Here is a 13,239-nt window from a genome sequence, read left to right as displayed (position 1 = left end):
CAGTGCAAAGAAAGTCAGAAAAACCCACCTTGTTCCTTGTTCCATGTCTTTTCTAGAAAACTCCTATTGCTTAGCAAATAATTTTATCTGCATTAATCTTATTTTCCTTTCTGAAAGGAGATTCTTGTAAGTTTTTCATACAGCAGTAACTCAAGCTGATCTTATCACTTACAGAAAAAAATCTATTAAGTAAAATCTGAAACTTGTACTTCTCAAGCATGACAAGCCTTGGACGATCAGGAATATATCACCATTCACCAGAGCATAAACATTCATGCTGTTGCCACTGTCATCTCATGGTCCTGAGCATGAAGAACTGCAATGATCTTGGCTTTGGACCTGAGGAGCTAAAACACCAAAGTTCCAGTGGGACCATCTTTCTCAAATAATATACTAATAAACATCATCAGGCCATACTGGGGTGTTAGTTATCTGAAGTAACAAGCGAACAAACCTACTTACTGTTCAAACATCTTCTTAATTAACATTCCTTTGTGAAATTTACTGCAGCTATAAACCAGAATAGTAATTAGTAGTGTGGCATAGACAGTTAGGACTTGGGTCATAATTAAAAAAAACACTGCTTGTTAATAAATAAATTGTCAGCTAGCCAGGTCCTTGATGCAATAACAGCTTAATTTGACTGTTTGTTTCTTGTTTCAAACAAAGAATCTGAACATAATGTAACATGGGCAAGAATACAAATAAAAATGTTACTGCTGGGTTTTCCCCTTTCCCTGAAATTGAAGAAAAATAATTAAAACTGATATAGATAGTAACTTTTCTGCCTCTCTCCACCTCCTCTTCAAGGCAAGTGTGGCTCTGGGGTTTTTATACAATGGTATTGGGCTGTGTTTGCTTCAGTTGCATCCAACAGAAACTCCTTCACAAAGACTCATCTGGAAAAGAAAGGCACGTCAAAATGTCATGTATTTCAAAAGAAGTGAAATCTTACAAAAATGTAAACTTACTTGCCTTGCTGAAGGTGGAAGCAAGCACACATGGGAATGACAAAGTTCCTCGTCTGCAGTGACCTCAGAGTAAGGTTTTCTTAGCCAGGAACCCTTCCCAGTTTCCTTGTCCAGCTTTATGCGTCTGTCCATGCTTCCTAGCCAGCTCCTCCTTATGTGATGCAGCGGTGGCTGTGAGTCACATCCCAGGCTCCTCTGCCCAGACCCTCTGCATAGTTCTGTCATTAGAACTGTGGAGTAAGGGCAGATATTTCATACTGCCTGGTTCTACACAACTCAAATGTTAACCCGTCTTTAAATCCACTGGCATTGCCAGTGCCTTTGTGACTGTGGCACGTCCTAAAAAGGGAGCTGGTAAGCACAAAAGGCTTCAGACAATCCATGTTTTTTCATTCAAACAACTCACACTGGTGACGTGGGACCACTCAAGAGAAGAAAGATTGTGTTTAGAATAAAAGTCTGGAAGCACATATGCAAATGGACACAAAAACTAATACACCCTTGGTCTGAACTGGAGATCCTGAACAATTAATGAAAGCAATGTTTAAAAAAGAGCAACCCACTTAGTCACATTCAGTCACACCCACAGTGACACCCACAGTACCACCAGGGTGAACATGACAGCTGGGCTCTCCAGTCAGTTTGTCAAGGAGATATGTCTTAGTTGGCTTGTTTGGTTTCAGCATTACCTCACTAAATAATTTGAGGAATCTAGCCTTTCTCTTTTATTATTATTCATGACGTTAGTTTTCTTCCAAGATGTAACATGGCATAGTGTTGAATATACAGTGACAATCCATGAGTCACTGCACTGAAATCCAAGTGACCACAGCTCAAGGGTTAGGGAAAGGCATTTTTGCCTGACTTCAGGCTCAGCTTTGCATCAGTAATGTACCAGGACCAGTCCAGATTTCACTGGGTCGTGACAAGAACACGACCCATTGGCCATCCAGGCACCATACGTAAGGAAACGTGTATGTGGAGACCAGTGGCTCTCTGCATCAGTCGAAGGTAAGGCTACCCAGACCTCACAGTAACCACTCCTGAGCATGCCTCTGTTTACCAGACATAGTTGTTAAACTCTAACCTGAGACTGCAAGCTGGATGCTGGTTTTTTCATTTGGTCACTTCAGCCTTCTGCAAGCCTGCCCTTGCTGCAGGAGCACATGCATCATGGAGACTAGTGATGACAAACATATGGGTAGGCTGTGAGAGCTGAGGGTTAACGTTTTGTGAGTTTTTTATGTAAACACATATCCCCTGAGATATCAACTAAGTACTGACATCACCTGAGAAAGACAAAAGACACAGGTCTTCATCAGCTCCAATTTGAAGAAAACTGAAAGGCATTCAGTAGGATTTGCTGTTCACTAAGGACACTCAGTCTTAGGCTAACAATTTCTGTGAGCCACTAATGCTGCTAATGAAGAGCAAGAGTCCATGAAGCAGTACACATAAAATGGCAGTAATCAGTCACAGAATTTAAAGAGGAGGAGGTGACCTCACAAAAGGAAAAAAAAAAGGGCAATAATAACTGAAGGCCTAAAACGAAAGAGCGTAAGAGTCACCTCAGGTCATTTTAGAGAGGCTGCAGTCAAACAGAAATTAATGTCATACAAGAAACTGATAATATTAGCAATAAAATTAAGAGTAATTGTTCACTTTGTCTCCAAAAAGTAATGTTAATCCACTGGTAAAAGTGATAGTCATTAGCTTTCTTCTAACTGACCCGTTTTTCTTATGAAAATAATCATGTGAAGCCTAGTTTATTAATTTAAGATGCTTCTACTTTTAAAAAAGGAAACAACATCCAAAGTTGGACTGCTAGGATAAAAAAAAAAAAAAAAGTATTTCACTCCATCAGGCAATGAAGGGGAAAAAAAATGGAAAAAGTTTTTAAAAGTTTATACAACTACACAGACATTTTAATGTAGGCTTGGCAACGTTTACACATGTCAGCTGTGGTAAGATCTTGACCTGCCAGCCACAAAGTTGACTGCTGACTTCTTAGTGTTGCTTTACAGTTGCTTTTTGTCCCTATTCCCCAACATTAAGAAAACAATAAGGCTAAGAAGGCAAGCATAGTGAGAAAATTTTATTAATTTTCAGCAAACATTACAGATAATTTTTTGGATCTGACACCACTTACCTTCAAAACAGCTTAACCACCCATTCCTGATAATAACGTTTCCATTACAATATGGGGCTCCATGAACAGGAAGTCATAACCATATGAATGAGGGATTTCTGGTGCTTCCTTGCAATTACTCTAAATGAAAATCTCATCTCCTTTCAGCTTTAACCTGTCAGTAGCATATGTATTTTAAATGTTGAGTTTATTCCAGGTCATGGGCCTCTCTTTCTAAAACTCCTAGCTCAAAAGTTTCTAGTGGAACATAAAAGCAGAGCGCAGGGTTACCCTAAGTGGGAATCTTCACTGAGATTCCACACGCTGCTTAACAGGAAGAAAATGCTCACGAGGCTTCTTCCCCACCAACTCTCTTCCCTGTAAGTGAAAGACTAGATTTGATTGAGCAAATACAATAATACTGACAGAATACAATTTTCCCAGGAGCAGAAGGCAATAACTTTATTTAGCTATATTATTGTGCATATGTATATGCATAATTGCCTGAAGTGGTTCAAAAATCAGTCTCACACAAAAAAACAGGCAACAGATGGCATCAGATGGAGATGGCAGAGGAAAGAACATTAAAGAAAACAACAACTTCAGCAAATATTTTTAAAAAGCCGTTTTTCTGTTCATATATATATATATATTTAGTTACCTAATTAGTAGCATCATGTGTTCTCATTTAGGAAAACTACCTTGGTTCTCAGCTTCAGTTTCTTGCCCTAAATTTTACTGGCAGAGTTATCCCACACTGATAAAAAGAGCTCCTTCCACTGTAGTGTTTTATAGACCCTGCAAAAAATCTGCTTTGTTTATTACATCCTATTTCCATACTCCTGTGTCCTGAAGAGAATCTGGATTACGTTCTCTATCAGCTCCCTCGTGTCTGTGACTGTTGCTCCGTCCCTGGCTCCTGCTCCGTGCCATAGGATGTACAGCACTGTGTGCAGCACAGAGTAGATATGATCACTCAGAGGTGTCTTCTTCCATTCATATTAGACACAGAGAAAACACAGCAGAAAGGGTTGGTAGTTCCTTTCTCAGGAACACCTTTAGCATAGGGAGCATGGATGCAACTACATTTCTGCAGGTTCCCTCTCTGATTTCTGGAGTGATGTATCCCATTCTACACAGTTTTATGCCAACTGCTTTCCTGCTTGAGTAAGTTCTGCCATAGTTAGCCACACAAACACCTTAAGCGTGTTGCTTTTACTCTGAAATGATTGTTTTTACCAATTCACTTAGTTTGAAAATGTAGCAAAGAAGGATATTCATCTGGGCCTGGAAATGCTTCTACAGGCATGGTGTTTGACACCTACAACTTCAGATTTTGTATATATTTTTTCTTCCTTTCTACATGTTAGAAATTTGTTATTGGGCAACCGTATCATAGTAATAATTCTAAAAATTGGGAAAAAAAACTGCTGTGTAAGAAAGCAGGAACAAATTGCTTAGAATGTCTGGACCATTGCTTTTCATTATTTAGCTATGACATTTTATTTACAAAATGCAAAAACAGAGGACTGATGAGCAAAGTGAAGTTTGAACTTGAAGGCAGAGAAAAGGATTACAGCCAAATTTTTAAAGCAGAGGGTCAGTCTTTTCTTACTAGAAGCACATGTCCAACAAAGGTCAATTAAGTTTATCATTTAAGAGGGCTTTTATACTTCTTGGGGTGCCATGTTCCCTCTTATTAGTTGGTTGTTTGTTGTTTTTTTTTCCAAGTAATGCTTGCTTGCATGAGAAAGTCAACATCCTTTCACATCCTGGCAAATCGCAATCAGTCATTGGTTATTTGTACCTCCAGTCCTCTCTCAAAAAACAGCAATGGCAGATACCCAGGGCATGAAAATGTCAAATTGTGTGATGCTGATGTCCCCTTGGTATCCCTGGCCATCACTAACACATCAATCCTGTCCTCTGCTCACTTCCATAAAGAGGGGAAATTGTCTATTAGACTCAAAACCTTAATTATCAAGACAGAAAAGTTCCGGGCAATATGTAAAAGCTGGCAGTTGACAATTTTTTTTTCTCAAGGACACATCACTTTTCTAGCACAAACATTAAACACAGGACCAAGTCAGTGACATGAACTCTCCAGGCTGATGATCTCCGCTCCAGGGTGAAGGCACATCTCTTTGATGTCTCCTTTTTCATGTTCAGCACGGCACAGTACACGTTTAATCAGCTCTCCATGGCACACTTTACCTTTGATGGGGCAGTTATTGTAGACATGACCAGAAGATACTCAAGATCCTGTTCTCCTCACTACTGTATAAAACCATATGCAGAACAAATGCAGTATAGCGCATTTCAGAAATTAAGATAACCCATGCATTGCTGTTGAAGGCAAAAACTCTGCAGGCTAGGTCAATGTTTATTCCCCAACTGGAGATACAGTTGCAGCACTTGTAGCTGTCTGTACTCAAGCCACTATCAGTGAAGTTAGCAGCAGACACACCTACCCAAATTTCAGTGCTTTGCAAACTTCCAGGTTTCCTGGAGGATGTCTATAGCTTACGGTACAATTTTGTACCTATCAATATCCAGGTTAGTTAAATTAAAGCCAGCTCATGTACAACTGCACATGCTGCAGTCAGACTTTCAATCACAGCACAGAAAATATCAGAAACAGCTAAAGAAGAGACTTAACAACAAACCCCAAAATTTTTATGCGCACAGCAGCCTGAACAGGCAAGCACAACTGGCTTCAGCATCAGCCTGAAAGACAGTTGACACATGGACACATACCACATGAGGACACGAGCACTGTCCTGTAGCAGAGCATCTCCCAGAGTCCCCCTGTGTTGCACCCCACAAGGGAGGTGCTTGCACCCACCAGCACAGAAGCAGCCTCCAATGTTCCTTGTTTCCGAAAGGACAGCTTCTTCTCAGTGATGGAGCTACCCACCAGTCTGCAGTGTGCTACAAGGAAAATGCAGCCCATATTTCCCACATGTGGCTGAAGAGGGTCCTGGCACAGGAATGGGGCTTTTTTGCACAGGAGAAGGGTGTGAGTTACTGCTTGGTTGAGAAACATTTGTTACAGCATTGCTTTGTTTGGGCAAATTATGAAATCTCTCTTGCATCTCAATTTCCCCAACTGTAAAATTCCTATATCTACCTGCAAGAAGCACAGTGACAAATCTAAGCAGCTCTTCAGAGATTAAAATCTCTAATTAGGTGCTTATTAAATATGAAGAACAGGTAAAAGTACACTCATAACAACTATCGTCACATCTATGCATTATTTTTGTGTGCCTTCTGTGGATTTAAATGTTTCTTTTTACTTTTAAAAGTGAATACATAGAAATACACTTTGGGTTCAAGTGTTGCATGAAGACATTCAAAGGGCTAAAGAGCAGGGAGTTACTTGAATTAATCAGCAACAAAAGACTAGTCTTCTCATGTCACTATGGCAACTAAATCCATGTAAGAAATTGTCCATTTCTTCTGCCCATTTATTGCTGAGCCTCAAGTGGGGTTTATGCAACCAATCTGAGGTGTGTACTCGAAGCACAGCCAGTGAAATTAGCTATATTAAGTTAAAAAAAAAAAAGAAAATAAACATAAAACCATTGTGCACACCCCTTGCCATCCCAAAAAGAAAGATATGAGAAACGTTAACCCAGATTAACTTGGCAACCTGGTTAAATGAGTGGCTTTGTAAACACGGTGGCATAGCTGGGGGACCCGAGTTCTCACAATGATTTGGCACCAACAACACAAAAAAGCTGAGCTAAGTCCTTTTTTTAAATCACTGATGAAATCCTCAGAACTGTCTGTGCTGCACGCACAGGTCCATATGTTGACACTGCTCTCTGCCCCCAACCAGTCCTGGCTTAGCTACGTGCAGAGTTGCCTGTCGTGAAGCCCAAGAGCAAGATGTTGCATGAGCTGAGCAGTCAAACACTCCTACTTGTGGGGAAGAAAGCAAAACCACACCAGAGCAGTTAGGTACATCATGTTGCACATTAGCTGTAAATTTGCACGCAAACACACTACCAAACAGTCATTGGCTTCAGGAATTTTGACTTTTTCTCCTGCTGCTGCTAGCCAGGTGGGAACACAACACTGGTGCCACTGATGGGCACAGCTGCTGCCTGGGGCTGCTGGTCTCCAGGTGTCTGGATCCAAGAACAGCAGAAAACAGCTGAAAAATGTATTTGTTTTTGTAATCCCCATTTTGGACATGCAAAGGGTACCCAGCGGGTTTGTACACAACTCCCCGAGAGCATCCTGCAGCTCCGTAGCTGGGGAAGTGGGCCACTGCCCCACATCTGCAGTCAAACGCATGAGCATAGCATGGTCCTAATTGCACTGCAAGCATGTCATTGAGAGCAGACAACCTGGGCCACCCCTGCATCACACATACAGAAATGTAAGTAGTTAGAGAGGGGAATAAATGCTGAAATCCAGATGAAGCTCTCAGTGAAGAAGCGGAGGGCATCCAAGCTCCAATCCAGCAAAGCCCTGACAAAACTAAGCCAAGTCTATGCACTCTGTCTTCATCTCAGAAGCTACTCAAAAATGCACTTAATATGCAGGTCTTGTCATCGGAGTATAAACTATAGTAGTTCACACTATCATAAACTTATACTAGTTTACAAGCTGTTGGACCAATGTGCCCGAGAAAGATCACTGATCCAGCATTATTGAGCTGAGAGAGGGGCTCTTTTTCAGGTCACAATTCTATAATACATCAGTTTTCAGTAATAGCACTTCCAGAAACAACCTCCCAGAGCTGTCTCTGGCCTGTGTGAAAGTTCACTTCATGAAACGAGACTGTGAAGACACACCACTGAGACATCACAAGAACTGGTTAGAGTTTGCACAAAGTTACACAAACTCTACAAGGGAAAGTAGTGAACAGATACTGCAAACATTATCCCCGTTTGCTTTATTTTCATAATCAAGTTTTGAAAGATATGTCAAAACAAACAGAAGACCAGGAAAATAAGTGAGATGCATTTTCTACAGGTGTTAAATTTCAAGCTGAAACATGGACTAAATGCTCAAGAGAGGTCGCATAAAGTTAACGTGGCTTACTGTCAGATCTCAAAATTTCTCCCAACTCTCACTTGAAAAACTTGTGTTGGCCCACTGACCCTGTCAAGATCAGCAATTGGAAAGCAAAACTTATATGTAGTGTTAATCAGGATATTTCTCTTTACTAAAAAGCCACCAGCACTTTGCATTCATGCTTATATGTAGTGTAATTTATCTTTTATCTGGACTATTTAAGAACTGTATTTCCATTTCATTTGAACATGTATATTAATTCCAAGTATTAAATTATTTTATGTTGAATGCTGATTAAATGCATGCAATGCATTTAATACAATGAGAACAAAGTTTGTATTAAAATATCCATAACACAAAAAGTTGAACTTCATGACAAGAGAAGCGCTGATACATTCTCCTCAGTTGTTAGAAGTTGAGTAGATAGCACAATAATGCTGCCATCTGTTAATACTTATTAGCAAGTGATAAATTGTTTACATAAATGAACTGCTTCAGATGACATCAGACTCCCTTATTCTATTTTGTTTTATCAGAAGAAGGAAGGGAAAAAAAAATCCCTTTAACACAAGTTTTTCCAGCTTCCTACACTAGAAAAAAAAAAATAAAGCAAAAATAAATCTAGCTAATAGAAAGTAATATTTGAAAAACAACCTGCCCTAGGATTTATGTTTCACAGAGGTACACAGCAAACGATGTTTCATGAACTTTGCATCTGCTTAAGGAACCTGTTCTCAGCATTTCAAAACTTGGATAAAGGGCTTGAAACACAGTAGATAATCTTTTTTCTAGGAGAAAAAAAAAAAAAAGCTGTCAAAGCGTAGACCTTATACAATGGGCACTGCAGTCAAGCACTTTATCAAATATCAACAGTATGCCTTGCAGTTCTGGGGTTTGTTACTGTGTTTATTCACAGCATTCCTCTTTTCCTCAGATTTAGGTGTGTTTATTAAGAGCAAAGTCCAGGGTTTTTGCTGTCCACTATCCTGGGCATAGGATTTTAGTGTAAAGTGAATATAATAAGCCTGACCCGAGCAAGACAAATTGTCCTGAAAAACAGGACAAGCACAAGTCCTCTGTAAAATACTACCTTCTACCAGATTGCAAGGCCTCTTCTCTGAAGCATGTAAACCTTAAAGTTGTTTTAAAATAAAAACAGCTATAGTGTCAAGGACAGGCTTTTCCTCTTATTCATATTTTGAAATAGCTTTATTGTTTCATTTCAAAACTCCCCCTTTGCCAATCCCTGACCAAAAAAGCCAGACTGAGGCAGATATCCAATGCATTGTATTTTGGCACAAAGAGTTAAAACTCATTTAGTCATGACAGTTGCCAGTAAAGTGTTACATCAATCACTGAAAAATAGATGTGCTGCCATCCATGTGATAACACAGTGAGCTTTGGTGTTCACAGAAAAGAAAAAAAAATCCCTGACAACAAAACAGATTTTAATAAAAGTTATAAATATTTTACGGCCTATATTAAAATTTATCTGAAGACTTTTTAAAACATGCTCTATTTAGTAAGGAAACCAATAAACCATGTCTCTGCTTCTCATGTATTTTAGTCACACTTGTAGACCCAAAACAATAGCAGAAAAGCCAAGTGTAAGACTCCTAATGAGTTGGAGATGTGTTTTTCACTTGATCTGAATTTAGAGAAGAATGCACCATTTTCTCTTTTTATGTTAGAGTACATTTTGTCCACATCATTGCAGTGCCAACACAAACACATTCTTAAGTACCTCTTAAAAGGAAATCAGATGCAGCTTTAATTTCCATGCATCTTTCAAAAGCACACGGAAAACCAGAAAACACCATAGCAGCAAGAACACAGGCCACGCTAACCAAGAGAGAGCTCCTAGTCCCAGATGTTTATAAACACAATAGTACTTGAGCACTGGGAAACAAATAATCTTACACCCCAATACAGATACCAACTGAATATCACAAAATGGCCATTGCTGGAAATATCAGCACCATTTTTCATAGGACAGGGGTAAATCAGTGACTTACACTTAGTGTTTCTCCTCTTGCAATCTTTTATTTTCTAAGTCAACACAACGAAAACAGTCCCCATGTCTCACCTTCACACTTTTCCAAGCAATCAGGCTTTCAAGCTAGTAAATAAAACATTTTCAGGGTCAGAAGTTCAGCAGGTGCAGGGCTATCTGCCTCTTCTCCTTAGCTAATCACCATGCACAATTTGAGGCGATAAACTGTGCTACAGGTAAGGAGAAAAGTGGGTGAATGTGGGAGGTTGGGTGCCCTTGCTGGCTCCTATCAAAGGGGCTTTCAATGCATGGTGCTTCTAGTGGCAAAGGTTCATGTTGCCTCTTGGAACACAATATTTTGGATGTGCTTACTCTCTCTAGCACTGCAGAGATGTTTACTTATCCATCTTATTCACTTATTACAAGCAAATAGCTCTGTCTCTTTTCTGTGCCCACTCCAAAACTCTTCCATGTGACACTGGAAGCATCTGGCTGTATTTCAGAGGAACAGATTAAATCATCCTGCTGAGGCCAAAGAGTCTACCATGACTGCAGCTGACAGTGGAGAGGCAGCATGGGCAGGGAGGCTACTTACAGGCAGAAAACCCAAAGGGATGGTTTCCCAAAAAAGCCACTGGTGGGACCAACACAGTTTGGAAATTCATATTGTTCTTCAGTGGATGGAGTTCGTCAAGGTCGTGTTATTTTTTCTTTCAACAGCAGCATTCTGGGGATACTTGACCTAGTGGTACCATCTTCTTCTAGTATCAAAACCTAAGGAAGAAAAAAATCAAATCTCCAGTTGCATATAGTTGCTTGGGCAAGTGCAAGACCCAGCCTCAGCTGCTGTTCTTCCTCTCTGTTCTTGAGAATAACAGGCGTAGGAAGGGTGCAGTTGGGGTAGATCAAAACAGATAAAGTGGTTGAGTCAACACCCAAAAGCAGGAGAGGTGTCCTGAGTCTGAAGTATTGTTTTGAACTTACTATCACCTTGGTAGTATGACAGCCTCTGGTGACAGGGTCAGCTTTACAGTCCTTTGGGGTTCTCCATATTATTCTCTCATTATCTTATTAAAATCTTGGTTAAAAGTTGTTATGGTTGTGCCTCAACATATATAGTAGAGAATGATATGTGACACAATAAACTACTGTGCTGCGCTGGACTCTCAGCGAGAAAAGGCTGCTGCTGCCACTGCCTCCATGCAGAAGAAGTACAGGCTTCCTCACAGAAGTGAACACAGTCTGCTGCTCTGAGGTTTACTCTCACCACTGGGCCTGTAGCATCCATGAGACAAACACCGTTTCACCATAAAGTGCAGCACAAGTATCTGCAAGGACTTACCTAGAAGCAAGATGCTCTCTGGGGGCAAAACTGATTCAGCCATGCCTGTAGACTTCACAGATTCTGCCTTTGACACCAAGTTCAATAAGTATCCAATTAATATTCCCACCTTGGCACAAGTATTTGATCTAAATTGACATCTTGATTTTAGCAACTCTTCCACCTTCCAACAGACTGGCTTAGCAAATTAGAGTATATATTTATATATATATTGCATGTTAAAACACAATTCTAAAAGGAATTTCTTGCTAACTATTGTGTAATTAAAATTCCTAGCACATCAAACTATATTTACATCCCCAAGAACAATATTCCTCCTCGTAGAAAAACAGTAACTACGCACTTAAGACTTGCTTTCTTCCCATCATGCAATATCCTGACCAGAGATACGTAAAATCCATTCCTGCAAAAGTAGGATCTATGACCTGGTTTAAAGACATCTCATTCAAATTACTTTCTCCAGGCAAGTTTCAAGATGTCTCTAGTAACAAGATACAACATGTGAAGTTCACTGAAGAGCTTCTCAGAGAGTGATTCTGGGATTACAGAATATTCAGGGTCTCTTCGGAAATTCCTCCAGCTCTGTGCAGATTCAATAGGGTCTTGTTTTCCCATAGTTACATTTGCTTTGTAATGAATTCTGAGATTTGACTTCAACAACTGAAACAAAACTGCTTGTGTTAATGGAGGGGAAAAGCACTTTAAACATCTTTATAGTCTAAATGTCCAGGGAAGTCAGGGGAGAAATGCCAGTGTAAGCTTGTTCCCTGTGAAACTCTGTTCACTAGCAATATGAATAAGCTAAATTTGACTAATATCTGTATATTAGTCAAATGTAAAAAACATAAACTTTTTAGTTATGTGTGTCTTTTGAAGACTGAATCTGTTAAAGCTGTAAGGATGCTTTAGTCCTCACAAGTTGTAAAGTATTGTAAATTAGTAATTTACAGTGTATCAGAGTTCATGTTTGCTATAAAGCAAAAAAAAAGATGGAGTCAATTAAACCATTTTGTTCTAATGTTAGTATCCATTATCATGTAGTACTCATTAACCACTCACTGCATAAAAGTGTAGCTGTAAGCTTAAAATGAGAGATTAAAATAGCTCTCAAATTTATTTAAGAATAGCAGGCAGCTCTCTAATCATCAAGTTTTGATCTACTTAAAGTGTAGTACACTCTTTCTTACAGAAGTAGAGTTCTTTTAAATCAGAGCTCCTTTTAAAGCAATGAAAGAACTCAAATTTAATCAGACTTCCTCTTCTGCAATGGTGGTGGGAAACAGTTCATTAGAGTCCTGCTTTATGGGAACATGAAATAGTCTGGGATAGGGCTCCACCATATGAAACCCCATTTGGACTGAAATGAAACTCTTCAAATAAGCAGAAAACATTCCACTCCTATGAAAAGCAAGTTCCTATCCCATCCATGACAGACAGTACTGGAATTCTCTGCATTTCACATCCAGAAAAAGCACTTTTCTACAGGCAGATCTGGTGCAGCACATCTGAAACAAACTTACTTCTGCAGTCTACAGGAAAACACTTTGACAAGCACTTGAAAATCTGAATGGCAGGTAACTGTTATGACTTCAACTGTGATGAGCTATTGGCATAATTAGTTTCACTGTTCATAATCCACTTATGCAAAACACAGTGTCCTAGACATCACAGTTGCTCCAGGGAGAGTCTATGCGGGCAATGAAGTGCCAAGTGTACATTTCTGTTTCCAGGCAAAGACTAAACACGGGGCTCTTTTTTTAGGGCAAGGTTCACTGAG

At 39.7% G+C, this 13,239-nt stretch overlaps 1 long non-coding RNA gene across 1 annotated transcript in view; it reads right to left on the bottom strand.

The window, feature by feature from the left end:
• Positions 1 to 8,059: 8,059 nt before the first annotated feature.
• Positions 8,060 to 13,239, bottom strand: part of LOC135577385 (uncharacterized) — a 73,166-nt gene continuing 67,986 nt past the window's right edge. Inside the window, exon 3 of the long non-coding RNA XR_010469144.1 lies at positions 8,060 to 10,894. This is a non-coding gene — a long non-coding RNA (uncharacterized LOC135577385). The remainder of the gene's footprint in view (positions 10,895 to 13,239) is intronic.

The sequence above is a fragment of the Columba livia genome, chromosome Z (assembly GCF_036013475.1).
Source record: "Columba livia isolate bColLiv1 breed racing homer chromosome Z, bColLiv1.pat.W.v2, whole genome shotgun sequence".
Classification (NCBI taxonomy): domain Eukaryota; kingdom Metazoa; phylum Chordata; class Aves; order Columbiformes; family Columbidae; genus Columba; species Columba livia.
The sequence above is the reverse complement of the archived record's forward strand: the minus strand, read 5'-3'. Positions and strand labels throughout refer to the sequence as shown.